The 23,112-nt window shown below is 51.5% G+C and overlaps 47 non-coding genes and 2 pseudogenes across 47 annotated transcripts; all 49 read left to right on the top strand.

The window, feature by feature from the left end:
• Positions 1 to 98: 98 nt before the first annotated feature.
• Positions 99 to 214, top strand: LOC133437395 (U5 spliceosomal RNA). Its single transcript, XR_009780839.1, has one exon. It is a non-coding gene; the product is annotated as a U5 spliceosomal RNA (small nuclear RNA).
• A 294-nt stretch (positions 215 to 508) lies between these two features.
• Positions 509 to 699, top strand: LOC133437237 (U2 spliceosomal RNA). Its single transcript, XR_009780701.1, has one exon. It is a non-coding gene; the product is annotated as a U2 spliceosomal RNA (small nuclear RNA).
• Positions 700 to 1,040: 341 nt separating this feature from the next.
• Positions 1,041 to 1,156, top strand: LOC133437394 (U5 spliceosomal RNA). Its single transcript, XR_009780838.1, has one exon. It is a non-coding gene; the product is annotated as a U5 spliceosomal RNA (small nuclear RNA).
• A 294-nt stretch (positions 1,157 to 1,450) lies between these two features.
• On the top strand, positions 1,451 to 1,641 carry LOC133437236 (U2 spliceosomal RNA). Its single transcript, XR_009780700.1, has one exon. It is a non-coding gene; the product is annotated as a U2 spliceosomal RNA (small nuclear RNA).
• Positions 1,642 to 1,982: 341 nt separating this feature from the next.
• Positions 1,983 to 2,098, top strand: LOC133437393 (U5 spliceosomal RNA). Its single transcript, XR_009780837.1, has one exon. It is a non-coding gene; the product is annotated as a U5 spliceosomal RNA (small nuclear RNA).
• Positions 2,099 to 2,392: 294 nt separating this feature from the next.
• Positions 2,393 to 2,583, top strand: LOC133437235 (U2 spliceosomal RNA). Its single transcript, XR_009780699.1, has one exon. It is a non-coding gene; the product is annotated as a U2 spliceosomal RNA (small nuclear RNA).
• A 341-nt stretch (positions 2,584 to 2,924) lies between these two features.
• Positions 2,925 to 3,040, top strand: LOC133437391 (U5 spliceosomal RNA). The gene has a single exon (XR_009780835.1). It is a non-coding gene; the product is annotated as a U5 spliceosomal RNA (small nuclear RNA).
• A 302-nt stretch (positions 3,041 to 3,342) lies between these two features.
• Positions 3,343 to 3,533, top strand: LOC133437496 (U2 spliceosomal RNA). The gene has a single exon (XR_009780937.1). It is a non-coding gene; the product is annotated as a U2 spliceosomal RNA (small nuclear RNA).
• A 341-nt stretch (positions 3,534 to 3,874) lies between these two features.
• Positions 3,875 to 3,990, top strand: LOC133437390 (U5 spliceosomal RNA). The gene has a single exon (XR_009780834.1). It is a non-coding gene; the product is annotated as a U5 spliceosomal RNA (small nuclear RNA).
• Positions 3,991 to 4,292: 302 nt separating this feature from the next.
• Positions 4,293 to 4,483, top strand: LOC133437240 (U2 spliceosomal RNA). The gene has a single exon (XR_009780704.1). It is a non-coding gene; the product is annotated as a U2 spliceosomal RNA (small nuclear RNA).
• Positions 4,484 to 4,824: 341 nt separating this feature from the next.
• LOC133437389 (U5 spliceosomal RNA) lies at positions 4,825 to 4,940 on the top strand. The gene has a single exon (XR_009780833.1). It is a non-coding gene; the product is annotated as a U5 spliceosomal RNA (small nuclear RNA).
• A 294-nt stretch (positions 4,941 to 5,234) lies between these two features.
• Positions 5,235 to 5,425, top strand: LOC133437495 (U2 spliceosomal RNA). Its single transcript, XR_009780936.1, has one exon. It is a non-coding gene; the product is annotated as a U2 spliceosomal RNA (small nuclear RNA).
• A 341-nt stretch (positions 5,426 to 5,766) lies between these two features.
• LOC133437388 (U5 spliceosomal RNA) lies at positions 5,767 to 5,882 on the top strand. Its single transcript, XR_009780832.1, has one exon. It is a non-coding gene; the product is annotated as a U5 spliceosomal RNA (small nuclear RNA).
• Positions 5,883 to 6,176: 294 nt separating this feature from the next.
• Positions 6,177 to 6,367, top strand: LOC133437494 (U2 spliceosomal RNA). The gene has a single exon (XR_009780935.1). It is a non-coding gene; the product is annotated as a U2 spliceosomal RNA (small nuclear RNA).
• A 341-nt stretch (positions 6,368 to 6,708) lies between these two features.
• On the top strand, positions 6,709 to 6,824 carry LOC133437387 (U5 spliceosomal RNA). The gene has a single exon (XR_009780831.1). It is a non-coding gene; the product is annotated as a U5 spliceosomal RNA (small nuclear RNA).
• Positions 6,825 to 7,118: 294 nt separating this feature from the next.
• On the top strand, positions 7,119 to 7,309 carry LOC133437493 (U2 spliceosomal RNA). The gene has a single exon (XR_009780934.1). It is a non-coding gene; the product is annotated as a U2 spliceosomal RNA (small nuclear RNA).
• A 341-nt stretch (positions 7,310 to 7,650) lies between these two features.
• On the top strand, positions 7,651 to 7,766 carry LOC133437386 (U5 spliceosomal RNA). The gene has a single exon (XR_009780830.1). It is a non-coding gene; the product is annotated as a U5 spliceosomal RNA (small nuclear RNA).
• Positions 7,767 to 8,060: 294 nt separating this feature from the next.
• On the top strand, positions 8,061 to 8,251 carry LOC133437492 (U2 spliceosomal RNA). The gene has a single exon (XR_009780933.1). It is a non-coding gene; the product is annotated as a U2 spliceosomal RNA (small nuclear RNA).
• Positions 8,252 to 8,592: 341 nt separating this feature from the next.
• On the top strand, positions 8,593 to 8,708 carry LOC133437385 (U5 spliceosomal RNA). Its single transcript, XR_009780829.1, has one exon. It is a non-coding gene; the product is annotated as a U5 spliceosomal RNA (small nuclear RNA).
• A 294-nt stretch (positions 8,709 to 9,002) lies between these two features.
• LOC133437304 (U2 spliceosomal RNA) lies at positions 9,003 to 9,193 on the top strand. Its single transcript, XR_009780765.1, has one exon. It is a non-coding gene; the product is annotated as a U2 spliceosomal RNA (small nuclear RNA).
• A 341-nt stretch (positions 9,194 to 9,534) lies between these two features.
• Positions 9,535 to 9,650, top strand: LOC133437384 (U5 spliceosomal RNA). Its single transcript, XR_009780828.1, has one exon. It is a non-coding gene; the product is annotated as a U5 spliceosomal RNA (small nuclear RNA).
• Positions 9,651 to 9,944: 294 nt separating this feature from the next.
• Positions 9,945 to 10,135, top strand: LOC133437490 (U2 spliceosomal RNA). Its single transcript, XR_009780931.1, has one exon. It is a non-coding gene; the product is annotated as a U2 spliceosomal RNA (small nuclear RNA).
• A 341-nt stretch (positions 10,136 to 10,476) lies between these two features.
• Positions 10,477 to 10,592, top strand: LOC133437383 (U5 spliceosomal RNA). Its single transcript, XR_009780827.1, has one exon. It is a non-coding gene; the product is annotated as a U5 spliceosomal RNA (small nuclear RNA).
• A 294-nt stretch (positions 10,593 to 10,886) lies between these two features.
• LOC133437489 (U2 spliceosomal RNA) lies at positions 10,887 to 11,077 on the top strand. The gene has a single exon (XR_009780930.1). It is a non-coding gene; the product is annotated as a U2 spliceosomal RNA (small nuclear RNA).
• Positions 11,078 to 11,418: 341 nt separating this feature from the next.
• On the top strand, positions 11,419 to 11,534 carry LOC133437382 (U5 spliceosomal RNA). Its single transcript, XR_009780826.1, has one exon. It is a non-coding gene; the product is annotated as a U5 spliceosomal RNA (small nuclear RNA).
• A 294-nt stretch (positions 11,535 to 11,828) lies between these two features.
• Positions 11,829 to 12,019, top strand: LOC133437301 (U2 spliceosomal RNA). The gene has a single exon (XR_009780762.1). It is a non-coding gene; the product is annotated as a U2 spliceosomal RNA (small nuclear RNA).
• Positions 12,020 to 12,360: 341 nt separating this feature from the next.
• Positions 12,361 to 12,476, top strand: LOC133437380 (U5 spliceosomal RNA). The gene has a single exon (XR_009780824.1). It is a non-coding gene; the product is annotated as a U5 spliceosomal RNA (small nuclear RNA).
• Positions 12,477 to 12,770: 294 nt separating this feature from the next.
• LOC133437488 (U2 spliceosomal RNA) lies at positions 12,771 to 12,961 on the top strand. Its single transcript, XR_009780929.1, has one exon. It is a non-coding gene; the product is annotated as a U2 spliceosomal RNA (small nuclear RNA).
• A 341-nt stretch (positions 12,962 to 13,302) lies between these two features.
• Positions 13,303 to 13,418, top strand: LOC133437379 (U5 spliceosomal RNA). The gene has a single exon (XR_009780823.1). It is a non-coding gene; the product is annotated as a U5 spliceosomal RNA (small nuclear RNA).
• A 294-nt stretch (positions 13,419 to 13,712) lies between these two features.
• LOC133437486 (U2 spliceosomal RNA) lies at positions 13,713 to 13,903 on the top strand. Its single transcript, XR_009780928.1, has one exon. It is a non-coding gene; the product is annotated as a U2 spliceosomal RNA (small nuclear RNA).
• A 341-nt stretch (positions 13,904 to 14,244) lies between these two features.
• On the top strand, positions 14,245 to 14,360 carry LOC133437378 (U5 spliceosomal RNA). The gene has a single exon (XR_009780822.1). It is a non-coding gene; the product is annotated as a U5 spliceosomal RNA (small nuclear RNA).
• A 302-nt stretch (positions 14,361 to 14,662) lies between these two features.
• LOC133437485 (U2 spliceosomal RNA) lies at positions 14,663 to 14,853 on the top strand. Its single transcript, XR_009780927.1, has one exon. It is a non-coding gene; the product is annotated as a U2 spliceosomal RNA (small nuclear RNA).
• Positions 14,854 to 15,194: 341 nt separating this feature from the next.
• LOC133437377 (U5 spliceosomal RNA) lies at positions 15,195 to 15,310 on the top strand. Its single transcript, XR_009780821.1, has one exon. It is a non-coding gene; the product is annotated as a U5 spliceosomal RNA (small nuclear RNA).
• Positions 15,311 to 15,612: 302 nt separating this feature from the next.
• Positions 15,613 to 15,709, top strand: LOC133437323 (U2 spliceosomal RNA; annotated as a pseudogene).
• Positions 15,710 to 16,062: 353 nt separating this feature from the next.
• Positions 16,063 to 16,262, top strand: LOC133437318 (U2 spliceosomal RNA). Its single transcript, XR_009780770.1, has one exon. It is a non-coding gene; the product is annotated as a U2 spliceosomal RNA (small nuclear RNA).
• Positions 16,263 to 16,603: 341 nt separating this feature from the next.
• On the top strand, positions 16,604 to 16,719 carry LOC133437376 (U5 spliceosomal RNA). The gene has a single exon (XR_009780820.1). It is a non-coding gene; the product is annotated as a U5 spliceosomal RNA (small nuclear RNA).
• A 302-nt stretch (positions 16,720 to 17,021) lies between these two features.
• Positions 17,022 to 17,212, top strand: LOC133437484 (U2 spliceosomal RNA). Its single transcript, XR_009780926.1, has one exon. It is a non-coding gene; the product is annotated as a U2 spliceosomal RNA (small nuclear RNA).
• A 341-nt stretch (positions 17,213 to 17,553) lies between these two features.
• On the top strand, positions 17,554 to 17,669 carry LOC133437375 (U5 spliceosomal RNA). The gene has a single exon (XR_009780819.1). It is a non-coding gene; the product is annotated as a U5 spliceosomal RNA (small nuclear RNA).
• A 294-nt stretch (positions 17,670 to 17,963) lies between these two features.
• LOC133437483 (U2 spliceosomal RNA) lies at positions 17,964 to 18,154 on the top strand. Its single transcript, XR_009780925.1, has one exon. It is a non-coding gene; the product is annotated as a U2 spliceosomal RNA (small nuclear RNA).
• Positions 18,155 to 18,495: 341 nt separating this feature from the next.
• Positions 18,496 to 18,611, top strand: LOC133437374 (U5 spliceosomal RNA). The gene has a single exon (XR_009780818.1). It is a non-coding gene; the product is annotated as a U5 spliceosomal RNA (small nuclear RNA).
• Positions 18,612 to 18,905: 294 nt separating this feature from the next.
• On the top strand, positions 18,906 to 19,096 carry LOC133437482 (U2 spliceosomal RNA). Its single transcript, XR_009780924.1, has one exon. It is a non-coding gene; the product is annotated as a U2 spliceosomal RNA (small nuclear RNA).
• A 341-nt stretch (positions 19,097 to 19,437) lies between these two features.
• LOC133437373 (U5 spliceosomal RNA) lies at positions 19,438 to 19,553 on the top strand. The gene has a single exon (XR_009780817.1). It is a non-coding gene; the product is annotated as a U5 spliceosomal RNA (small nuclear RNA).
• Positions 19,554 to 19,855: 302 nt separating this feature from the next.
• On the top strand, positions 19,856 to 20,046 carry LOC133437481 (U2 spliceosomal RNA). The gene has a single exon (XR_009780923.1). It is a non-coding gene; the product is annotated as a U2 spliceosomal RNA (small nuclear RNA).
• Positions 20,047 to 20,387: 341 nt separating this feature from the next.
• On the top strand, positions 20,388 to 20,503 carry LOC133437372 (U5 spliceosomal RNA). The gene has a single exon (XR_009780816.1). It is a non-coding gene; the product is annotated as a U5 spliceosomal RNA (small nuclear RNA).
• A 302-nt stretch (positions 20,504 to 20,805) lies between these two features.
• Positions 20,806 to 20,902, top strand: LOC133437322 (U2 spliceosomal RNA; annotated as a pseudogene).
• A 353-nt stretch (positions 20,903 to 21,255) lies between these two features.
• On the top strand, positions 21,256 to 21,455 carry LOC133437317 (U2 spliceosomal RNA). The gene has a single exon (XR_009780769.1). It is a non-coding gene; the product is annotated as a U2 spliceosomal RNA (small nuclear RNA).
• A 341-nt stretch (positions 21,456 to 21,796) lies between these two features.
• Positions 21,797 to 21,912, top strand: LOC133437371 (U5 spliceosomal RNA). Its single transcript, XR_009780815.1, has one exon. It is a non-coding gene; the product is annotated as a U5 spliceosomal RNA (small nuclear RNA).
• A 302-nt stretch (positions 21,913 to 22,214) lies between these two features.
• Positions 22,215 to 22,405, top strand: LOC133437480 (U2 spliceosomal RNA). The gene has a single exon (XR_009780922.1). It is a non-coding gene; the product is annotated as a U2 spliceosomal RNA (small nuclear RNA).
• A 341-nt stretch (positions 22,406 to 22,746) lies between these two features.
• On the top strand, positions 22,747 to 22,862 carry LOC133437369 (U5 spliceosomal RNA). Its single transcript, XR_009780813.1, has one exon. It is a non-coding gene; the product is annotated as a U5 spliceosomal RNA (small nuclear RNA).
• The last annotated feature ends 250 nt before the right edge of the window (positions 22,863 to 23,112 follow it).

Below are 23,112 nucleotides of genomic sequence, written 5' to 3'. Positions count from 1 at the left end.
GCCGAAGAGGCGTGGCCCCGGGGATCCGTAGAGCTCACCAGGAGTACAGTGACGCGGCTCACGTGCCTAGGCTGCCGCTCCCGTGCACTTTTCCGTACTTGCTCGTGTTTCTCTTCATAACGCACAAGTCTTTCGCCTTTTACTAAAGACTTCCGTGGAGAGTAACGTCAATGAGTTGACCATATTTTTGGGGGCTCGGTCTAACGGCCGAGCTTTTTTGAGACTGTGCAAAAGAAAAAGCTGTGACCGAGAGGTCAGTCTGAGTTTGCCCACTGAAATCTCAGGGCAAGCTGATGTTGCTGTCTGTGTCTTGTTCTTCAGTTCTTTCCTTTCCCTTTTGTTATTTCATTTCCACTTCAACCATTTCCTCAGGTGAGCCTGCTACAGGTGCGTGTCAGAGGGCGGAGCTGCAAAGGGAGCCGGCCATCTAGGCGTTTGGGACAAAGGGAACCGACACAAGTGCACGCCGTGCCAGGAAGGTGCTGCGGTCAAGCAACACTTTGGAGTTATCGCTTCTCGGCCTTTTGGCTAAGATCAAGTGTAGTATCTGTTCTTATCAGTTTAATATCTGATATGTCCTCTATATGAGGACAACATATTAAGCCGATTTTTGGCAGCGGGAGTTGAAAAAGGAGCTAGCTCCGTTCACTCCAAGCATCGCCCCGGTACTGCAGTGCCGCCGGGAATGGTGCACGCTTCGCTTTCTTTCTCTTGTAAAAAAATAATAAAGTAACGCAGTGGCTCAGCAGCTGAGGAGCACCGAGCCTTGCCTCAGGCGGTGTTGTTCCTTGCAGCTTCAGCTTGAAGAAAAAGAAGAGGCGACGTCGCAAACGTGCAATACGGCCCTGGTGGTGCCACCGACTGACCGTCGTGAAGGGGGAGGAGCAAATCTCTGTCCTGCGCCTGAGGCCGGCCAGGCCTTCGATAATAGGACGATGTCAGGCCGAAGAGGCGTGGCCCCGGGGATCCGTAGAGTTCACCAGGAGTACAGTGACGCGGCTCACGTGCCTAGGCTGCCGCTCCCGTGCACTTTTCCGTACTTGCTCGTGTTTCTCTTCATAACGCACAAGTCTTTCGCCTTTTACTAAAGACTTCCGTGGAGAGTAACGTCAATGAGTTGACCATATTTTTGGGGGCTCGGTCTAACGGCCGAGCTTTTTTGAGACTGTGCAAAAGAAAAAGCTGTGACCGAGAGGTCAGTCTGAGTTTGCCCACTGAAATCTCAGGGCAAGCTGATGTTGCTGTCTGTGTCTTGTTCTTCAGTTCTTTCCTTTCCCTTTTGTTATTTCATTTCCACTTCAACCATTTCCTCAGGTGAGCCTGCTACAGGTGCGTGTCAGAGGGCGGAGCTGCAAAGGGAGCCGGCCATCTAGGCGTTTGGGACAAAGGGAACCGACACAAGTGCACGCCGTGCCAGGAAGGTGCTGCGGTCAAGCAACACTTTGGAGTTATCGCTTCTCGGCCTTTTGGCTAAGATCAAGTGTAGTATCTGTTCTTATCAGTTTAATATCTGATATGTCCTCTATATGAGGACAACATATTAAGCCGATTTTTGGCAGCGGGAGTTGAAAAAGGAGCTAGCTCCGTTCACTCCAAGCATCGCCCCGGTACTGCAGTGCCGCCGGGAATGGTGCACGCTTCGCTTTCTTTCTCTTGTAAAAAAATAATAAAGTAACGCAGTGGCTCAGCAGCTGAGGAGCACCGAGCCTTGCCTCAGGCGGTGTTGTTCCTTGCAGCTTCAGCTTGAAGAAAAAGAAGAGGCGACGTCGCAAACGTGCAATACGGCCCTGGTGGTGCCACCGACTGACCGTCGTGAAGGGGGAGGAGCAAATCTCTGTCCTGCGCCTGAGGCCGGCCAGGCCTTCGATAATAGGACGATGTCAGGCCGAAGAGGCGTGGCCCCGGGGATCCGTAGAGCTCACCAGGAGTACAGTGACGCGGCTCACGTGCCTAGGCTGCCGCTCCCGTGCACTTTTCCGTACTTGCTCGTGTTTCTCTTCATAACGCACAAGTCTTTCGCCTTTTACTAAAGACTTCCGTGGAGAGTAACGTCAATGAGTTGACCATATTTTTGGGGGCTCGGTCTAACGGCCGAGCTTTTTTGAGACTGTGCAAAAGAAAAAGCTGTGACCGAGAGGTCAGTCTGAGTTTGCCCACTGAAATCTCAGGGCAAGCTGATGTTGCTGTCTGTGTCTTGTTCTTCAGTTCTTTCCTTTCCCTTTTGTTATTTCATTTCCACTTCAACCATTTCCTCAGGTGAGCCTGCTACAGGTGCGTGTCAGAGGGCGGAGCTGCAAAGGGAGCCGGCCATCTAGGCGTTTGGGACAAAGGGAACCGACACAAGTGCACGCCGTGCCAGGAAGGTGCTGCGGTCAAGCAACACTTTGGAGTTATCGCTTCTCGGCCTTTTGGCTAAGATCAAGTGTAGTATCTGTTCTTATCAGTTTAATATCTGATATGTCCTCTATATGAGGACAACATATTAAGCCGATTTTTGGCAGCGGGAGTTGAAAAAGGAGCTAGCTCCGTTCACTCCAAGCATCGCCCCGGTACTGCAGTGCCGCCGGGAATGGTGCACGCTTCGCTTTCTTTCTCTTGTAAAAAAATAATACAATAACGCAGTGGCTCAGCAGCTGAGGAGCGCCGAGCCTTGCCTCAGGCGGTGTTGTTCCTTGCAGCTTCAGCTTGAAGAAAAAGAAGAGGCGACGTCACAAACGTGTAATACGGCCCTGGTGGTGCCACCGACTGGCCGTCGTGAAGGGGGAGGAGCAAATCTCTGTCCTGCGCCTGAGGCCGGCCAGGCCTTCGATAATAGGACGATGTCAGGCCGAAGAGGCGTGGCCCCGGGGATCCGTAGAGCTCACCAGGAGTACAGTGACGCGGCTCACGTGCCTAGGCTGCCGCTCCCGTGCTCTTTTCCATACTTGCTCGTGTTTCTCTTCATAACGCACAAGTCTTTCGCCTTTTACTAAAGACTTCCGTGGAGAGTAACGTCAATGAGTTGACCATATTTTTGGGGGCTCGGTCTAACGGCCGAGCTTTTTTGAGACTGTACAAAAGAAAAAGCTGTGACCAAGAGGTCAGTCTGAGTTTGCCCACTGAAATCTCAGGGCAAGCTGATGTTGCGATGTTGCTGTCTGTGTCTTGTTCTTCAGTTCTTTCCTTTCCTTTTTGTTATTTCATTTCCACTTCAACCATTTCCTCAGGTGAGCCTGCTACAGGTGCGTGTCAGAGGGCGGAGGTGCAAAGGGAGCCGGCCATCTAGGCGTTTGGGACAAAGGCAACCCACACAAGTGCACGCCGTGCCAGGAAGGTGCTGCGGTCGAGCAACACTTTGGAGTTATCGCTTCTCGGCCTTTTGGCTAAGATCAAGTGTAGTATCTGTTCTTATCAGTTTAATATCTGATATGTCCTCTATATGAGGACAACATATTAAGCCGATTTTTGGCAGCGGGAGTTGAAAAAGGAGCTAGCTCCGTTCACTCCAAGCATCGCCCCGGTACTGCAGTGCCGCCGGGAATGGTGCACGCTTCGCTTTCTTTCTCTTGTAAAAAAATAATACAATAACGCAGTGGCTCAGCAGCTGAGGAGCGCCGAGCCTTGCCTCAGGCGGTGTTGTTCCTTGCAGCTTCAGCTTGAAGAAAAAGAAGAGGCGACGTCACAAACGTGTAATACGGCCCTGGTGGTGCCACCGACTGGCCGTCGTGAAGGGGGAGGAGCAAATATCTGTCCTGCGCCTGAGGCCGGCCAGGCCTACGATAATAGGACGATGTCAGGCCGAAGAGGCGTGGCCCCGGGGATCCGTAGAGCTCACCAGGAGTACAGTGACGCGGCTCACGTGCCTAGGCTGCCGCTCCCGTGCTCTTTTCCATACTTGCTCGTGTTTCTCTTCATAACGCACAAGTCTTTCGCCTTTTACTAAAGACTTCCGTGGAGAGTAACGTCAATGAGTTGACCATATTTTTGGGGGCTCGGTCTAACGGCCGAGCTTTTTTGAGACTGTACAAAAGAAAAAGCTGTGACCAAGAGGTCAGTCTGAGTTTGCCCACTGAAATCTCAGGGCAAGCTGATGTTGCGATGTTGCTGTCTGTGTCTTGTTCTTCAGTTCTTTCCTTTCCTTTTTGTTATTTCATTTCCACTTCAACCATTTCCTCAGGTGAGCCTGCTACAGGTGCGTGTCAGAGGGCGGAGGTGCAAAGGGAGCCGGCCATCTAGGCGTTTGGGACAAAGGCAACCCACACAAGTGCACGCCGTGCCAGGAAGGTGCTGCGGTCGAGCAACACTTTGGAGTTATCGCTTCTCGGCCTTTTGGCTAAGATCAAGTGTAGTATCTGTTCTTATCAGTTTAATATCTGATATGTCCTCTATATGAGGACAACATATTAAGCCGATTTTTGGCAGCAGGAGTTGAAAAAGGAGCTAGCTCCGTTCACTCCAAGCATCGCCCCGGTACTGCAGTGCCGCCGGGAATGGTGCACGCTTCGCTTTCTTTCTCTTGTAAAAAAATAATAAAGTAACGCAGTGGCTCAGCAGCTGAGGAGCACCGAGCCTTGCCTCAGGCGGTGTTGTTCCTTGCAGCTTCAGCTTGAAGAAAAAGAAGAGGCGACGTCGCAAACGTGCAATACGGCCCTGGTGGTGCCACCGACTGACCGTCGTGAAGGGGGAGGAGCAAATCTCTGTCCTGCGCCTGAGGCCGGCCAGGCCTTCGATAATAGGACGATGTCAGGCCGAAGAGGCGTGGCCCCGGGGATCCGTAGAGCTCACCAGGAGTACAGTGACGCGGCTCACGTGCCTAGGCTGCCGCTCCCGTGCACTTTTCCGTACTTGCTCGTGTTTCTCTTCATAACGCACAAGTCTTTCGCCTTTTACTAAAGACTTCCGTGGAGAGTAACGTCAATGAGTTGACCATATTTTTGGGGGCTCGGTCTAACGGCCGAGCTTTTTTGAGACTGTGCAAAAGAAAAAGCTGTGACCGAGAGGTCAGTCTGAGTTTGCCCACTGAAATCTCAGGGCAAGCTGATGTTGCTGTCTGTGTCTTGTTCTTCAGTTCTTTCCTTTCCCTTTTGTTATTTCATTTCCACTTCAACCATTTCCTCAGGTGAGCCTGCTACAGGTGCGTGTCAGAGGGCGGAGCTGCAAAGGGAGCCGGCCATCTAGGCGTTTGGGACAAAGGGAACCGACACAAGTGCACGCCGTGCCAGGAAGGTGCTGCGGTCAAGCAACACTTTGGAGTTATCGCTTCTCGGCCTTTTGGCTAAGATCAAGTGTAGTATCTGTTCTTATCAGTTTAATATCTGATATGTCCTCTATATGAGGACAACATATTAAGCCGATTTTTGGCAGCGGGAGTTGAAAAAGGAGCTAGCTCCGTTCACTCCAAGCATCGCCCCGGTACTGCAGTGCCGCCGGGAATGGTGCACGCTTCGCTTTCTTTCTCTTGTAAAAAAATAATAAAGTAACGCAGTGGCTCAGCAACTGAGGAGCACCGAGCCTTGCCTCAGGCGGTGTTGTTCCTTGCAGCTTCAGCTTGAAGAAAAAGAAGAGGCGACGTCACAAACGTGCAATACGGCCCTGGTGGTGCCACCGACTGACCGTCGTGAAGGGGGAGGAGCAAATCTCTGTCCTGCGCCTGAGGCCGGCCAGGCCTTCGATAATAGGACGATGTCAGGCCGAAGAGGCGTGGCCCCGGGGATCCGTAGAGCTCACCAGGAGTACAGTGACGCGGCTCACGTGCCTAGGCTGCCGCTCCCGTGCACTTTTCCGTACTTGCTCGTGTTTCTCTTCATAACGCACAAGTCTTTCGCCTTTTACTAAAGACTTCCGTGGAGAGTAACGTCAATGAGTTGACCATATTTTTGGGGGCTCGGTCTAACGGCCGAGCTTTTTTGAGACTGTGCAAAAGAAAAAGCTGTGACCGAGAGGTCAGTCTGAGTTTGCCCACTGAAATCTCAGGGCAAGCTGATGTTGCTGTCTGTGTCTTGTTCTTCAGTTCTTTCCTTTCCCTTTTGTTATTTCATTTCCACTTCAACCATTTCCTCAGGTGAGCCTGCTACAGGTGCGTGTCAGAGGGCGGAGCTGCAAAGGGAGCCGGCCATCTAGGCGTTTGGGACAAAGGGAACCGACACAAGTGCACGCCGTGCCAGGAAGGTGCTGCGGTCAAGCAACACTTTGGAGTTATCGCTTCTCGGCCTTTTGGCTAAGATCAAGTGTAGTATCTGTTCTTATCAGTTTAATATCTGATATGTCCTCTATATGAGGACAACATATTAAGCCGATTTTTGGCAGCGGGAGTTGAAAAAGGAGCTAGCTCCGTTCACTCCAAGCATCGCCCCGGTACTGCAGTGCCGCCGGGAATGGTGCACGCTTCGCTTTCTTTCTCTTGTAAAAAAATAATAAAGTAACGCAGTGGCTCAGCAGCTGAGGAGCACCGAGCCTTGCCTCAGGCGGTGTTGTTCCTTGCAGCTTCAGCTTGAAGAAAAAGAAGAGGCGACGTCGCAAACGTACAATACGGCCCTGGTGGTGCCACCGACTGACCGTCGTGAAGGGGGAGGAGCAAATCTCTGTCCTGCGCCTGAGGCCGGCCAGGCCTTCGATAATAGGACGATGTCAGGCCGAAGAGGCGTGGCCCCGGGGATCCGTAGAGTTCACCAGGAGTACAGTGACGCGGCTCACGTGCCTAGGCTGCCGCTCCCGTGCACTTTTCCGTACTTGCTCGTGTTTCTCTTCATAACGCACAAGTCTTTCGCCTTTTACTAAAGACTTCCGTGGAGAGTAACGTCAATGAGTTGACCATATTTTTGGGGGCTCGGTCTAACGGCCGAGCTTTTTTGAGACTGTGCAAAAGAAAAAGCTGTGACCGAGAGGTCAGTCTGAGTTTGCCCACTGAAATCTCAGGGCAAGCTGATGTTGCTGTCTGTGTCTTGTTCTTCAGTTCTTTCCTTTCCCTTTTGTTATTTCATTTCCACTTCAACCATTTCCTCAGGTGAGCCTGCTACAGGTGCGTGTCAGAGGGCGGAGCTGCAAAGGGAGCCGGCCATCTAGGCGTTTGGGACAAAGGGAACCGACACAAGTGCACGCCGTGCCAGGAAGGTGCTGCGGTCAAGCAACACTTTGGAGTTATCGCTTCTCGGCCTTTTGGCTAAGATCAAGTGTAGTATCTGTTCTTATCAGTTTAATATCTGATATGTCCTCTATATGAGGACAACATATTAAGCCGATTTTTGGCAGCGGGAGTTGAAAAAGGAGCTAGCTCCGTTCACTCCAAGCATCGCCCCGGTACTGCAGTGCCGCCGGGAATGGTGCACGCTTCGCTTTCTTTCTCTTGTAAAAAAATAATAAAGTAACGCAGTGGCTCAGCAGCTGAGGAGCACCGAGCCTTGCCTCAGGCGGTGTTGTTCCTTGCAGCTTCAGCTTGAAGAAAAAGAAGAGGCGACGTCGCAAACGTGCAATACGGCCCTGGTGGTGCCACCGACTGACCGTCGTGAAGGGGGAGGAGCAAATCTCTGTCCTGCGCCTGAGGCCGGCCAGGCCTTCGATAATAGGACGATGTCAGGCCGAAGAGGCGTGGCCCCGGGGATCCGTAGAGCTCACCAGGAGTACAGTGACGCGGCTCACGTGCCTAGGCTGCCGCTCCCGTGCACTTTTCCGTACTTGCTCGTGTTTCTCTTCATAACGCACAAGTCTTTCGCCTTTTACTAAAGACTTCCGTGGAGAGTAACGTCAATGAGTTGACCATATTTTTGGGGGCTCGGTCTAACGGCCGAGCTTTTTTGAGACTGTGCAAAAGAAAAAGCTGTGACCGAGAGGTCAGTCTGAGTTTGCCCACTGAAATCTCAGGGCAAGCTGATGTTGCTGTCTGTGTCTTGTTCTTCAGTTCTTTCCTTTCCCTTTTGTTGTTTCATTTCCACTTCAACCATTTCCTCAGGTGAGCCTGCTACAGGTGCGTGTCAGAGGGCGGAGCTGCAAAGGGAGCCGGCCATCTAGGCGCTTGGGACAAAGGGAACCGACACAAGTGCACGCCGTGCCAGGAAGGTGCTGCGGTCAAGCAACACTTTGGAGTTATCGCTTCTCGGCCTTTTGGCTAAGATCAAGTGTAGTATCTGTTCTTATCAGTTTAATATCTGATATGTCCTCTATATGAGGACAACATATTAAGCCGATTTTTGGCAGCGGGAGTTGAAAAAGGAGCTAGCTCCGTTCACTCCAAGCATCGCCCCGGTACTGCAGTGCCGCCGGGAATGGTGCACGCTTCGCTTTCTTTCTCTTGTAAAAAAATAATAAAGTAACGCAGTGGCTCAGCAGCTGAGGAGCACCGAGCCTTGCCTCAGGCGGTGTTGTTCCTTGCAGCTTCAGCTTGAAGAAAAAGAAGAGGCGACGTCACAAACGTGCAATACGGCCCTGGTGGTGCCACCGACTGACCGTCGTGAAGGGGGAGGAGCAAATCTCTGTCCTGCGCCTGAGGCCGGCCAGGCCTTCGATAATAGGACGATGTCAGGCCGAAGAGGCGTGGCCCCGGGGATCCGTAGAGTTCACCAGGAGTACAGTGACGCGGCTCACGTGCCTAGGCTGCCGCTCCCGTGCACTTTTCCGTACTTGCTCGTGTTTCTCTTCATAACGCACAAGTCTTTCGCCTTTTACTAAAGACTTCCGTGGAGAGTAACGTCAATGAGTTGACCATATTTTTGGGGGCTCGGTCTAACGGCCGAGCTTTTTTGAGACTGTGCAAAAGAAAAAGCTGTGACCGAGAGGTCAGTCTGAGTTTGCCCACTGAAATCTCAGGGCAAGCTGATGTTGCTGTCTGTGTCTTGTTCTTCAGTTCTTTCCTTTCCCTTTTGTTATTTCATTTCCACTTCAACCATTTCCTCAGGTGAGCCTGCTACAGGTGCGTGTCAGAGGGCGGAGCTGCAAAGGGAGCCGGCCATCTAGGCGTTTGGGACAAAGGGAACCGACACAAGTGCACGCCGTGCCAGGAAGGTGCTGCGGTCAAGCAACACTTTGGAGTTATCGCTTCTCGGCCTTTTGGCTAAGATCAAGTGTAGTATCTGTTCTTATCAGTTTAATATCTGATATGTCCTCTATATGAGGACAACATATTAAGCCGATTTTTGGCAGCGGGAGTTGAAAAAGGAGCTAGCTCCGTTCAGTCCAAGCATCGCCCCGGTACTGCAGTGCCGCCGGAAATGGTGCACGCTTCGCTTTCTTTCTCTTGTAAAAAAATAATAAAGTAACGCAGTGGCTCAGCAGCTGAGGAGCACCGAGCCTTGCCTCAGGCGGTGTTGTTCCTTGCAGCTTCAGCTTGAAGAAAAAGAAGAGGCGACGTCGCAAACGTGCAATACGGCCCTGGTGGTGCCACCGACTGACCGTCGTGAAGGGGGAGGAGCAAATCTCTGTCCTGCGCCTGAGGCCGGCCAGGCCTTCGATAATAGGACGATGTCAGGCCGAAGAGGCGTGGCCCCGGGGATCCGTAGAGTTCACCAGGAGTACAGTGACGCGGCTCACGTGCCTAGGCTGCCGCTCCCGTGCACTTTTCCGTACTTGCTCGTGTTTCTCTTCATAACGCACAAGTCTTTCGCCTTTTACTAAAGACTTCCGTGGAGAGTAACGTCAATGAGTTGACCATATTTTTGGGGGCTCGGTCTAACGGCCGAGCTTTTTTGAGACTGTGCAAAAGAAAAAGCTGTGACCGAGAGGTCAGTCTGAGTTTGCCCACTGAAATCTCAGGGCAAGCTGATGTTGCTGTCTGTGTCTTGTTCTTCAGTTCTTTCCTTTCCCTTTTGTTGTTTCATTTCCACTTCAACCATTTCCTCAGGTGAGCCTGCTACAGGTGCGTGTCAGAGGGCGGAGCTGCAAAGGGAGCCGGCCATCTAGGCGTTTGGGACAAAGGGAACCGACACAAGTGCACGCCGTGCCAGGAAGGTGCTGCGGTCAAGCAACACTTTGGAGTTATCGCTTCTCGGCCTTTTGGCTAAGATCAAGTGTAGTATCTGTTCTTATCAGTTTAATATCTGATATGTCCTCTATATGAGGACAACATATTAAGCCGATTTTTGGCAGCGGGAGTTGAAAAAGGAGCTAGCTCCGTTCACTCCAAGCATCGCCCCGGTACTGCAGTGCCGCCGGGAATGGTGCACGCTTCGCTTTCTTTCTCTTGTAAAAAAATAATAAAGTAACGCAGTGGCTCAGCAGCTGAGGAGCACCGAGCCTTGCCTCAGGCGGTGTTGTTCCTTGCAGCTTCAGCTTGAAGAAAAAGAAGAGGCGACGTCGCAAACGTGCAATACGGCCCTGGTGGTGCCACCGACTGACCGTCGTGAAGGGGGAGGAGCAAATCTCTGTCCTGCGCCTGAGGCCGGCCAGGCCTTCGATAATAGGACGATGTCAGGCCGAAGAGGCGTGGCCCCGGGGATCCGTAGAGCTCACCAGGAGTACAGTGACGCGGCTCACGTGCCTAGGCTGCCGCTCCCGTGCACTTTTCCGTACTTGCTCGTGTTTCTCTTCATAACGCACAAGTCTTTCGCCTTTTACTAAAGACTTCCGTGGAGAGTAACGTCAATGAGTTGACCATATTTTTGGGGGCTCGGTCTAACGGCCGAGCTTTTTTGAGACTGTGCAAAAGAAAAAGCTGTGACCGAGAGGTCAGTCTGAGTTTGCCCACTGAAATCTCAGGGCAAGCTGATGTTGCTGTCTGTGTCTTGTTCTTCAGTTCTTTCCTTTCCCTTTTGTTATTTCATTTCCACTTCAACCATTTCCTCAGGTGAGCCTGCTACAGGTGCGTGTCAGAGGGCGGAGCTGCAAAGGGAGCCGGCCATCTAGGCGTTTGGGACAAAGGGAACCGACACAAGTGCACGCCGTGCCAGGAAGGTGCTGCGGTCAAGCAACACTTTGGAGTTATCGCTTCTCGGCCTTTTGGCTAAGATCAAGTGTAGTATCTGTTCTTATCAGTTTAATATCTGATATGTCCTCTATATGAGGACAACATATTAAGCCGATTTTTGGCAGCGGGAGTTGAAAAAGGAGCTAGCTCCGTTCACTCCAAGCATCGCCCCGGTACTGCAGTGCCGCCGGGAATGGTGCACGCTTCGCTTTCTTTCTCTTGTAAAAAAATAATAAAGTAACGCAGTGGCTCAGCAGCTGAGGAGCACCGAGCCTTGCCTCAGGCGGTGTTGTTCCTTGCAGCTTCAGCTTGAAGAAAAAGAAGAGGCGACGTCGCAAACGTGCAATACGGCCCTGGTGGTGCCACCGACTGACCGTCGTGAAGGGGGAGGAGCAAATCTCTGTCCTGCGCCTGAGGCCGGCCAGGCCTTCGATAATAGGACGATGTCAGGCCGAAGAGGCGTGGCCCCGGGGATCCGTAGAGTTCACCAGGAGTACAGTGACGCGGCTCACGTGCCTAGGCTGCCGCTCCCGTGCACTTTTCCGTACTTGCTCGTGTTTCTCTTCATAACGCACAAGTCTTTCGCCTTTTACTAAAGACTTCCGTGGAGAGTAACGTCAATGAGTTGACCATATTTTTGGGGGCTCGGTCTAACGGCCGAGCTTTTTTGAGACTGTGCAAAAGAAAAAGCTGTGACCGAGAGGTCAGTCTGAGTTTGCCCACTGAAATCTCAGGGCAAGCTGATGTTGCTGTCTGTGTCTTGTTCTTCAGTTCTTTCCTTTCCCTTTTGTTATTTCATTTCCACTTCAACCATTTCCTCAGGTGAGCCTGCTACAGGTGCGTGTCAGAGGGCGGAGCTGCAAAGGGAGCCGGCCATCTAGGCGTTTGGGACAAAGGGAACCGACACAAGTGCACGCCGTGCCAGGAAGGTGCTGCGGTCAAGCAACACTTTGGAGTTATCGCTTCTCGGCCTTTTGGCTAAGATCAAGTGTAGTATCTGTTCTTATCAGTTTAATATCTGATATGTCCTCTATATGAGGACAACATATTAAGCCGATTTTTGGCAGCGGGAGTTGAAAAAGGAGCTAGCTCCGTTCACTCCAAGCATCGCCCCGGTACTGCAGTGCCGCCGGGAATGGCGCACGCTTCGCTTTCTTTCTCTTGTAAAAAAATAATAAAGTAACGCAGTGGCTCAGCAGCTGAGGAGCACCGAGCCTTGCCTCAGGCGGTGTTGTTCCTTGCAGCTTCAGCTTGAAGAAAAAGAAGAGGCGACGTCGCAAACGTGCAATACGGCCCTGGTGGTGCCACCGACTGACCGTCGTGAAGGGGGAGGAGCAAATCTCTGTCCTGCGCCTGAGGCCGGCCAGGCCTTCGATAATAGGACGATGTCAGGCCGAAGAGGCGTGGCCCCGGGGATCCGTAGAGTTCACCAGGAGTACAGTGACGCGGCTCACTTGCCTAGGCTGCCGCTCCCGTGCACTTTTCCGTACTTGCTCGTGTTTCTCTTCATAACGCACAAGTCTTTCGCCTTTTACTAAAGACTTCCGTGGAGAGTAACGTCAATGAGTTGACCATATTTTTGGGGGCTCGGTCTAACGGCCGAGCTTTTTTGAGACTGTGCAAAAGAAAAAGCTGTGACCGAGAGGTCAGTCTGAGTTTGCCCACTGAAATCTCAGGGCAAGCTGATGTTGCTGTCTGTGTCTTGTTCTTCAGTTCTTTCCTTTCCCTTTTGTTATTTCATTTCCACTTCAACCATTTCCTCAGGTGAGCCTGCTACAGGTGCGTGTCAGAGGGCGGAGCTGCAAAGGGAGCCGGCCATCTAGGCGTTTGGGACAAAGGGAACCGACACAAGTGCACGCCGTGCCAGGAAGGTGCTGCGGTCAAGCAACACTTTGGAGTTATCGCTTCTCGGCCTTTTGGCTAAGATCAAGTGTAGTATCTGTTCTTATCAGTTTAATATCTGATATGTCCTCTATATGAGGACAACATATTAAGCCGATTTTTGGCAGCGGGAGTTGAAAAAGGAGCTAGCTCCGTTCACTCCAAGCATCGCCCCGGTACTGCAGTGCCGCCGGGAATGGTGCACGCTTCGCTTTCTTTCTCTTGTAAAAAAATAATAAAGTAACGCAGTGGCTCAGCAGCTGAGGAGCACCGAGCCTTGCCTCAGGCGGTGTTGTTCCTTGCAGCTTCAGCTTGAAGAAAAAGAAGAGGCGACGTCGCAAACGTGCAATACGGCCCTGGTGGTGCCACCGACTGACCGTCGTGAAGGGGGAGGAGCAAATCTCTGTCCTGCGCCTGAGGCCGGCCAGGCCTTCGATAATAGGACGATGTCAGGCCGAAGAGGCGTGGCCCCGGGGATCCGTAGAGCTCACCAGGAGTACAGTGACGCGGCTCACGTGCCTAGGCTGCCGCTCCCGTGCACTTTTCCGTACTTGCTCGTGTTTCTCTTCATAACGCACAAGTCTTTCGCCTTTTACTAAAGACTTCCGTGGAGAGTAACGTCAATGAGTTGACCATATTTTTGGGGGCTCGGTCTAACGGCCGAGCTTTTTTGAGACTGTGCAAAAGAAAAAGCTGTGACCGAGAGGTCAGTCTGAGTTTGCCCACTGAAATCTCAGGGCAAGCTGATGTTGCTGTCTGTGTCTTGTTCTTCAGTTCTTTCCTTTCCCTTTTGTTATTTCATTTCCACTTCAACCATTTCCTCAGGTGAGCCTGCTACAGGTGCGTGTCAGAGGGCGGAGCTGCAAAGGGAGCCGGCCATCTAGGCGTTTGGGACAAAGGGAACCGACACAAGTGCACGCCGTGCCAGGAAGGTGCTGCGGTCAAGCAACACTTTGGAGTTATCGCTTCTCGGCCTTTTGGCTAAGATCAAGTGTAGTATCTGTTCTTATCAGTTTAATATCTGATATGTCCTCTATATGAGGACAACATATTAAGCCGATTTTTGGCAGCGGGAGTTGAAAAAGGAGCTAGCTCCGTTCACTCCAAGCATCGCCCCGGTACTGCAGTGCCGCCGGGAATGGTGCACGCTTCGCTTTCTTTCTCTTGTAAAAAAATAATACAATAACGCAGTGGCTCAGCAGCTGAGGAGCGCCGAGCCTTGCCTCAGGCGGTGTTGTTCCTTGCAGCTTCAGCTTGAAGAAAAAGAAGAGGCGACGTCGCAAACGTGCAATACGGCCCTGGTGGTGCCACCGACTGACCGTCGTGAAGGGGGAGGAGCAAATCTCTGTCCTGCGCCTGAGGCCGGCCAGGCCTTCGATAATAGGACGATGTCAGGCCGAAGAGGCGTGGCCCCGGGGATCCGTAGAGCTCACCAGGAGTACAGTGACGCGGCTCACGTGCCTAGGCTGCCGCTCCCGTGCACTTTTCCGTACTTGCTCGTGTTTCTCTTCATAACGCACAAGTCTTTCGCCTTTTACTAAAGACTTCCGTGGAGAGTAACGTCAATGAGTTGACCATATTTTTGGGGGCTCGGTCTAACGGCCGAGCTTTTTTGAGACTGTACAAAAGAAAAAGCTGTGACCAAGAGGTCAGTCTGAGTTTGCCCACTGAAATCTCAGGGCAAGCTGATGTTGCGATGTTGCTGTCTGTGTCTTGTTCTTCAGTTCTTTCCTTTCCTTTTTGTTATTTCATTTCCACTTCAACCATTTCCTCAGGTGAGCCTGCTACAGGTGCGTGTCAGAGGGCGGAGCTGCAAAGGGAGCCGGCCATCTAGGCGTTTGGGACAAAGGGAACCGACACAAGTGCACGCCGTGCCAGGAAGGTGCTGCGGTCAAGCAACACTTTGGAGTTATCGCTTCTCGGCCTTTTGGCTAAGATCAAGTGTAGTATCTGTTCTTATCAGTTTAATATCTGATATGTCCTCTATATGAGGACAACATATTAAGCCGATTTTTGGCAGCGGGAGTTGAAAAAGGAGCTAGCTCCGTTCACTCCAAGCATCGCCCCGGTACTGCAGTGCCGCCGGGAATGGTGCACGCTTCGCTTTCTTTCTCTTGTAAAAAAATAATACAATAACGCAGTGGCTCAGCAGCTGAGGAGCGCCGAGCCTTGCCTCAGGCGGTGTTGTTCCTTGCAGCTTCAGCTTGAAGAAAAAGAAGAGGCGACGTCGCAAACGTGCAATACGGCCCTGGTGGTGCCACCGACTGACCGTCGTGAAGGGGGAGGAGCAAATCTCTGTCCTGCGCCTGAGGCCGGCCAGGCCTTCGATAATAGGACGATGTCAGGCCGAAGAGGCGTGGCCCCGGGGATCCGTAGAGCTCACCAGGAGTACAGTGACGCGGCTCACGTGCCTAGGCTGCCGCTCCCGTGCACTTTTCCGTACTTGCTCGTGTTTCTCTTCATAACGCACAAGTCTTTCGCCTTTTACTAAAGACTTCCGTGGAGAGTAACGTCAATGAGTTGACCATATTTTTGGGGGCTCGGTCTAACGGCCGAGCTTTTTTGAGACTGTACAAAAGAAAAAGCTGTGACCAAGAGGTCAGTCTGAGTTTGCCCACTGAAATCTCAGGGCAAGCTGATGTTGCGATGTTGCTGTCTGTGTCTTGTTCTTCAGTTCTTTCCTTTCCCTTTTGTTATTTCATTTCCACTTCAACCATTTCCTCAGGTGAGCCTGCTACAGGTGCGTGTCAGAGGGCGGAGCTGCAAAGGGAGCCGGCCATCTAGGCGTTTGGGACAAAGGGAACCGACACAAGTGCACGCCGTGCCAGGAAGGTGCTGCGGTCAAGCAACACTTTGGAGTTATCGCTTCTCGGCCTTTTGGCTAAGATCAAGTGTAGTATCTGTTCTTCTATAATAACAAAGAATTATACTGAAAGGAACAGAAGGGAGGAAACAGTTATAACAAGACTCAGACTGGACCACACAGGACTAAATGGCACCTTGCATGTAATGGGAAAAAGGGATAGTGATAAATGTGAGAACTGTGGAATAAAAGAAAATGGTGAACATATCCTAATGCACTGTAACAGGTATAAAATAGAAAGAGAGCGGCTACAGGAAAAAGTGAGAGAGGCAGGACGTGAGTGGAATTTGAAGGGGATACTGGGAACAGAGGGAGAGGGGGTTGAAATCACCAGAAAGGCACTAATTAATTTCCTAAAAAACACTAGGCTGATAAACAGAATTTAAACCGGGCTAAATGAAATAATTTCACACACTCTTGTACAGTAGGTGGCGGTATGCACCTGAAAGTTGCTTGCGATCCGCCAATAAACTGAGAGAAGAAGAAGAAGAAGTATCTGTTCTTATCAGTTTAATATCTGATATGTCCTCTATATGAGGACAACATATTAAGCCGATTTTTGGCAGCGGGAGTTGAAAAAGGAGCTAGCTCCGTTCACTCCAAGCATCGCCCCGGTACTGCAGTGCCGCCGGGAATGGTGCACGCTTCGCTTTCTTTCTCTTGTAAAAAAATAATACAATAACGCAGTGGCTCAGCAGCTGAGGAGCGCCGAGCCTTGCCTCAGGCGGTGTTGTTCCTTGCAGCTTCAGCTTGAAGAAAAAGAAGAGGCGACGTCACAAACGTGTAATACGGCCCTGGTGGTGCCACCGACTGGCCGTCGTGAAGGGGGAGGAGCAAATCTCTGTCCTGCGCCTGAGGCCGGCCAGGCCTTCGATAATAGGACGATGTCAGGCCGAAGAGGCGTGGCCCCGGGGATCCGTAGAGCTCACCAGGAGTACAGTGACGCGGCTCACGTGCCTAGGCTGCCGCTCCCGTGCTCTTTTCCATACTTGCTCGTGTTTCTCTTCATAACGCACAAGTCTTTCGCCTTTTACTAAAGACTTCCGTGGAGAGTAACGTCAATGAGTTGACCATATTTTTGGGGGCTCGGTCTAACGGCCGAGCTTTTTTGAGACTGTACAAAAGAAAAAGCTGTGACCAAGAGGTCAGTCTGAGTTTGCCCACTGAAATCTCAGGGCAAGCTGATGTTGCGATGTTGCTGTCTGTGTCTTGTTCTTCAGTTCTTTCCTTTCCTTTTTGTTATTTCATTTCCACTTCAACCATTTCCTCAGGTGAGCCTGCTACAGGTGCGTGTCAGAGGGCGGAGGTGCAAAGGGAGCCGGCCATCTAGGCGTTTGGGACAAAGGCAACCCACACAAGTGCACGCCGTGCCAGGAAGGTGCTGCGGTCGAGCAACACTTTGGAGTTATCGCTTCTCGGCCTTTTGGCTAAGATCAAGTGTAGTATCTGTTCTTATCAGTTTAATATCTGATATGTCCTCTATATGAGGACAACATATTAAGCCGATTTTTGGCAGCGGGAGTTGAAAAAGGAGCTAGCTCCGTTCACTCCAAGCATCGCCCCGGTACTGCAGTGCCGCCGGGAATGGTGCACGCTTCGCTTTCTTTCTCTTGTAAAAAAATAATAAAGTAACGCAGTGGCTCAGCAGCTGAGGAGCACCGAGCCTTGCCTCAGGCGGTGTTGTTCCTTGCAGCTTCAGCTTGAAGAAAAAGAAGAGGCGACGTCGCAAACGTGCAATACGGCCCTGGTGGTGCCACCGACTGACCGTCGTGAAGGGGGAGGAGCAAATCTCTGTCCTGCGCCTGAGGCCGGCCAGGCCTTCGATAATAGGACGATGTCAGGCCGAAGAGGCGTGGCCCCGGGGATCCGTAGAGCTCACCAGGAGTACAGTGACGCGGCTCACGTGCCTAGGCTGCCGCTCCCGTGCACTTTTCCGTACTTGCTCGTGTTTCTCTTCATAACGCACAAGTCTTTCGCCTTTTACTAAAGACTTCCGTGGAGAGTAACGTCAATGAGTTGACCATATTTTTGGGGGCTCGGTCTAACGGCCGAGCTTTTTTGAGACTGTGCAAAAGAAAAAGCTGTGACCGAGAGGTCAGTCTGAGTTTGCCCACTGAAATCTCAGGGCAAGCTGATGTTGCTGTCTGTGTCTTGTTCTTCAGTTCTTTCCTTTCCCTTTTGTTATTTCATTTCCACTTCAACCATTTCCTCAGGTGAGCCTGCTACAGGTGCGTGTCAGAGGGCGTAGCTGCAAAGGGAGCCGGCCATCTAGGCGTTTGGGACAAAGGGAACCGACACAAGTGCACGCCGTGCCAGGAAGGTGCTGCGGTCAAGCAACACTTTGGAGTTATCGCTTCTCGGCCTTTTGGCTAAGATCAAGTGTAGTATCTGTTCTTATCAGTTTAATATCTGATATGTCCTCTATATGAGGACAACATATTAAGCCGATTTTTGGCAGCGGGAGTTGAAAAAGGAGCTAGCTCCGTTCACTCCAAGCATCGCCCCGGTACTGCAGTGCCGCCGGGAATGGTGCACGCTTCGCTTTCTTTCTCTTGTAAAAAAATAATAAAGTAACGCAGTGGCTCAGCAGCTGAGGAGCACCGAGCCTTGCCTCAGGCGGTGTTGTTCCTTGCAGCTTCAGCTTGAAGAAAAAGAAGAGGCGACGTCGCAAACGTGCAATACGGCCCTGGTGGTGCCACCGACTGACCGTCGTGAAGGGGGAGGAGCAAATCTCTGTCCTGCGCCTGAGGCCGGCCAGGCCTTCGATAATAGGACGATGTCAGGCCGAAGAGGCGTGGCCCCGGGGATCCGTAGAGCTCACCAGGAGTACAGTGACGCGGCTCACGTGCCTAGGCTGCCGCTCCCGTGCACTTTTCCGTACTTGCTCGTGTTTCTCTTCATAACGCACAAGTCTTTCGCCTTTTACTAAAGACTTCCGTGGAGAGTAACGTCAATGAGTTGACCATATTTTTGGGGGCTCGGTCTAACGGCCGAGCTTTTTTGAGACTGTGCAAAAGAAAAAGCTGTGACCGAGAGGTCAGTCTGAGTTTGCCCACTGAAATCTCAGGGCAAGCTGATGTTGCTGTCTGTGTCTTGTTCTTCAGTTCTTTCCTTTCCCTTTTGTTATTTCATTTCCACTTCAACCATTTCCTCAGGTGAGCCTGCTACAGGTGCGTGTCAGAGGGCGGAGCTGCAAAGGGAGCCGGCCATCTAGGCGTTTGGGACAAAGGGAACCGACACAAGTGCACGCCGTGCCAGGAAGGTGCTGCGGTCAAGCAACACTTTGGAGTTATCGCTTCTCGGCCTTTTGGCTAAGATCAAGTGTAGTATCTGTTCTTATCAGTTTAATATCTGATATGTCCTCTATATGAGGACAACATATTAAGCCGATTTTTGGCAGCGGGAGTTGAAAAAGGAGCTAGCTCCGTTCACTCCAAGCATCGCCCCGGTACTGCAGTGCCGCCGGGAATGGTGCACGCTTCGCTTTCTTTCTCTTGTAAAAAAATAATACAATAACGCAGTGGCTCAGCAGCTGAGGAGCGCCGAGCCTTGCCTCAGGCGGTGTTGTTCCTTGCAGCTTCAGCTTGAAGAAAAAGAAGAGGCGACGTCGCAAACGTGCAATACGGCCCTGGTGGTGCCACCGACTGACCGTCGTGAAGGGGGAGGAGCAAATCTCTGTCCTGCGCCTGAGGCCGGCCAGGCCTTCGATAATAGGACGATGTCAGGCCGAAGAGGCGTGGCCCCGGGGATCCGTAGAGCTCACCAGGAGTACAGTGACGCGGCTCACGTGCCTAGGCTGCCGCTCCCGTGCACTTTTCCGTACTTGCTCGTGTTTCTCTTCATAACGCACAAGTCTTTCGCCTTTTACTAAAGACTTCCGTGGAGAGTAACGTCAATGAGTTGACCATATTTTTGGGGGCTCGGTCTAACGGCCGAGCTTTTTTGAGACTGTACAAAAGAAAAAGCTGTGACCAAGAGGTCAGTCTGAGTTTGCCCACTGAAATCTCAGGGCAAGCTGATGTTGCGATGTTGCTGTCTGTGTCTTGTTCTTCAGTTCTTTCCTTTCCTTTTTGTTATTTCATTTCCACTTCAACCATTTCCTCAGGTGAGCCTGCTACAGGTGCGTGTCAGAGGGCGGAGCTGCAAAGGGAGCCGGCCATCTAGGCGTTTGGGACAAAGGGAACCGACACAAGTGCACGCCGTGCCAGGAAGGTGCTGCGGTCAAGCAACACTTTGGAGTTATCGCTTCTCGGCCTTTTGGCTAAGATCAAGTGTAGTATCTGTTCTTATCAGTTTAATATCTGATATGTCCTCTATATGAGGACAACATATTAAGCCGATTTTTGGCAGCGGGAGTTGAAAAAGGAGCTAGCTCCGTTCACTCCAAGCATCGCCCCGGTACTGCAGTGCCGCCGGGAATGGTGCACGCTTCGCTTTCTTTCTCTTGTAAAAAAATAATACAATAACGCAGTGGCTCAGCAGCTGAGGAGCGCCGAGCCTTGCCTCAGGCGGTGTTGTTCCTTGCAGCTTCAGCTTGAAGAAAAAGAAGAGGCGACGTCGCAAACGTGCAATACGGCCCTGGTGGTGCCACCGACTGACCGTCGTGAAGGGGGAGGAGCAAATCTCTGTCCTGCGCCTGAGGCCGGCCAGGCCTTCGATAATAGGACGATGTCAGGCCGAAGAGGCGTGGCCCCGGGGATCCGTAGAGCTCACCAGGAGTACAGTGACGCGGCTCACGTGCCTAGGCTGCCGCTCCCGTGCACTTTTCCGTACTTGCTCGTGTTTCTCTTCATAACGCACAAGTCTTTCGCCTTTTACTAAAGACTTCCGTGGAGAGTAACGTCAATGAGTTGACCATATTTTTGGGGGCTCGGTCTAACGGCCGAGCTTTTTTGAGACTGTACAAAAGAAAAAGCTGTGACCAAGAGGTCAGTCTGAGTTTGCCCACTGAAATCTCAGGGCAAGCTGATGTTGCGATGTTGCTGTCTGTGTCTTGTTCTTCAGTTCTTTCCTTTCCCTTTTGTTATTTCATTTCCACTTCAACCATTTCCTCAGGTGAGCCTGCTACAGGTGCGTGTCAGAGGGCGGAGCTGCAAAGGGAGCCGGCCATCTAGGCGTTTGGGACAAAGGGAACCGACACAAGTGCACGCCGTGCCAGGAAGGTGCTGCGGTCAAGCAACACTTTGGAGTTATCGCTTCTCGGCCTTTTGGCTAAGATCAAGTGTAGTATCTGTTCTTCTATAATAACAAAGAATTATACTGAAAGGAACAGAAGGGAGGAAACAGTTATAACAAGACTCAGACTGGACCACACAGGACTAAATGGCACCTTGCATGTAATGGGAAAAAGGGATAGTGATAAATGTGAGAACTGTGGAATAAAAGAAAATGGTGAACATATCCTAATGCACTGTAACAGGTATAAAATAGAAAGAGAGCGGCTACAGGAAAAAGTGAGAGAGGCAGGACGTGAGTGGAATTTGAAGGGGATACTGGGAACAGAGGGAGAGGGGGTTGAAATCACCAGAAAGGCACTAATTAATTTCCTAAAAAACACTAGGCTGATAAACAGAATTTAAACCGGGCTAAATGAAATAATTTCACACACTCTTGTACAGTAGGTGGCGGTATGCACCTGAAAGTTGCTTGCGATCCGCCAATAAACTGAGAGAAGAAGAAGAAGAAGTATCTGTTCTTATCAGTTTAATATCTGATATGTCCTCTATATGAGGACAACATATTAAGCCGATTTTTGGCAGCGGGAGTTGAAAAAGGAGCTAGCTCCGTTCACTCCAAGCATCGCCCCGGTACTGCAGTGCCGCCGGGAATGGTGCACGCTTCGCTTTCTTTCTCTTGTAAAAAAATAATACAATAACGCAGTGGCTCAGCAGCTGAGGAGCGCCGAGCCTTGCCTCAGGCGGTGTTGTTCCTTGCAGCTTCAGCTTGAAGAAAAAGAAGAGGCGACGTCACAAACGTGTAATACGGCCCTGGTGGTGCCACCGACTGGCCGTCGTGAAGGGGGAGGAGCAAATCTCTGTCCTGCGCCTGAGGCCGGCCAGGCCTTCGATAATAGGACGATGTCAGGCCGAAGAGGCGTGGCCCCGGGGATCCGTAGAGCTCACCAGGAGTACAGTGACGCGGCTCACGTGCCTAGGCTGCCGCTCCCGTGCTCTTTTCCATACTTGCTCGTGTTTCTCTTCATAACGCACAAGTCTTTCGCCTTTTACTAAAGACTTCCGTGGAGAGTAACGTCAATGAGTTGACCATATTTTTGGGGGCTCGGTCTAACGGCCGAGCTTTTTTGAGACTGTACAAAAGAAAAAGCTGTGACCAAGAGGTCAGTCTGAGTTTGCCCACTGAAATCTCAGGGCAAGCTGATGTTGCGATGTTGCTGTCTGTGTCTTGTTCTTCAGTTCTTTCCTTTCCTTTTTGTTATTTCATTTCCACTTCAACCATTTCCTCAGGTGAGCCTGCTACAGGTGCGTGTCAGAGGGCGGAGGTGCAAAGGGAGCCGGCCATCTAGGCGTTTGGGACAAAGGCAACCCACACAAGTGCACGCCGTGCCAGGAAGGTGCTGCGGTCGAGCAACACTTTGGAGTTATCGCTTCTCGGCCTTTTGGCTAAGATCAAGTGTAGTATCTGTTCTTATCAGTTTAATATCTGATATGTCCTCTATATGAGGACAACATATTAAGCCGATTTTTGGCAGCGGGAGTTGAAAAAGGAGCTAGCTCCGTTCACTCCAAGCATCGCCCCGGTACTGCAGTGCCGCCGGGAATGGTGCACGCTTCGCTTTCTTTCTCTTGTAAAAAAATAATAAAGTAACGCAGTGGCTCAGCAGCTGAGGAGCACCGAGCCTTGCCTCAGGCGGTGTTGTTCCTTGCAGCTTCAGCTTGAAGAAAAAGAAGAGGCGACGTCGCAAACGTGCAATACGGCCCTGGTGGTGCCACCGACTGACCGTCGTGAAGGGGGAGGAGCAAATCTCTGTCCTGCGCCTGAGGCCGGCCAGGCCTTCGATAATAGGACGATGTCAGGCCGAAGAGGCGTGGCCCCGGGGATCCGTAGAGCTCACCAGGAGTACAGTGACGCGGCTCACGTGCCTAGGCTGCCGCTCCCGTGCACTTTTCCGTACTTGCTCGTGTTTCTCTTCATAACGCACAAGTCTTTCGCCTTTTACTAAAGACTTCCGTGGAGAGTAACGTCAATGAGTTGACCATATTTTTGGGGGCTCGGTCTAACGGCCGAGCTTTTTTGAGACTGTGCAAAAGAAAAAGCTGTGACCGAGAGGTCAGTCTGAGTTTGCCCACTGAAATCTCAGGGCAAGCTGATGTTGCTGTCTGTGTCTTGTTCTTCAGTTCTTTCCTTTCCCTTTTGTTATTTCATTTCCACTTCAACCATTTCCTCAGGTGAGCCTGCTACAGGTGCGTGTCAGAGGGCGTAGCTGCAAAGGGAGCCGGCCATCTAGGCGTTTGGGACAAAGGGAACCGACACAAGTGCA

This window comes from Cololabis saira, unplaced genomic scaffold, assembly GCF_033807715.1.
Source record: "Cololabis saira isolate AMF1-May2022 unplaced genomic scaffold, fColSai1.1 scf082, whole genome shotgun sequence".
Classification (NCBI taxonomy): Eukaryota; Metazoa; Chordata; class Actinopteri; order Beloniformes; family Belonidae; genus Cololabis; species Cololabis saira.
The sequence above is the reverse complement of the archived record's forward strand: the minus strand, read 5'-3'. Positions and strand labels throughout refer to the sequence as shown.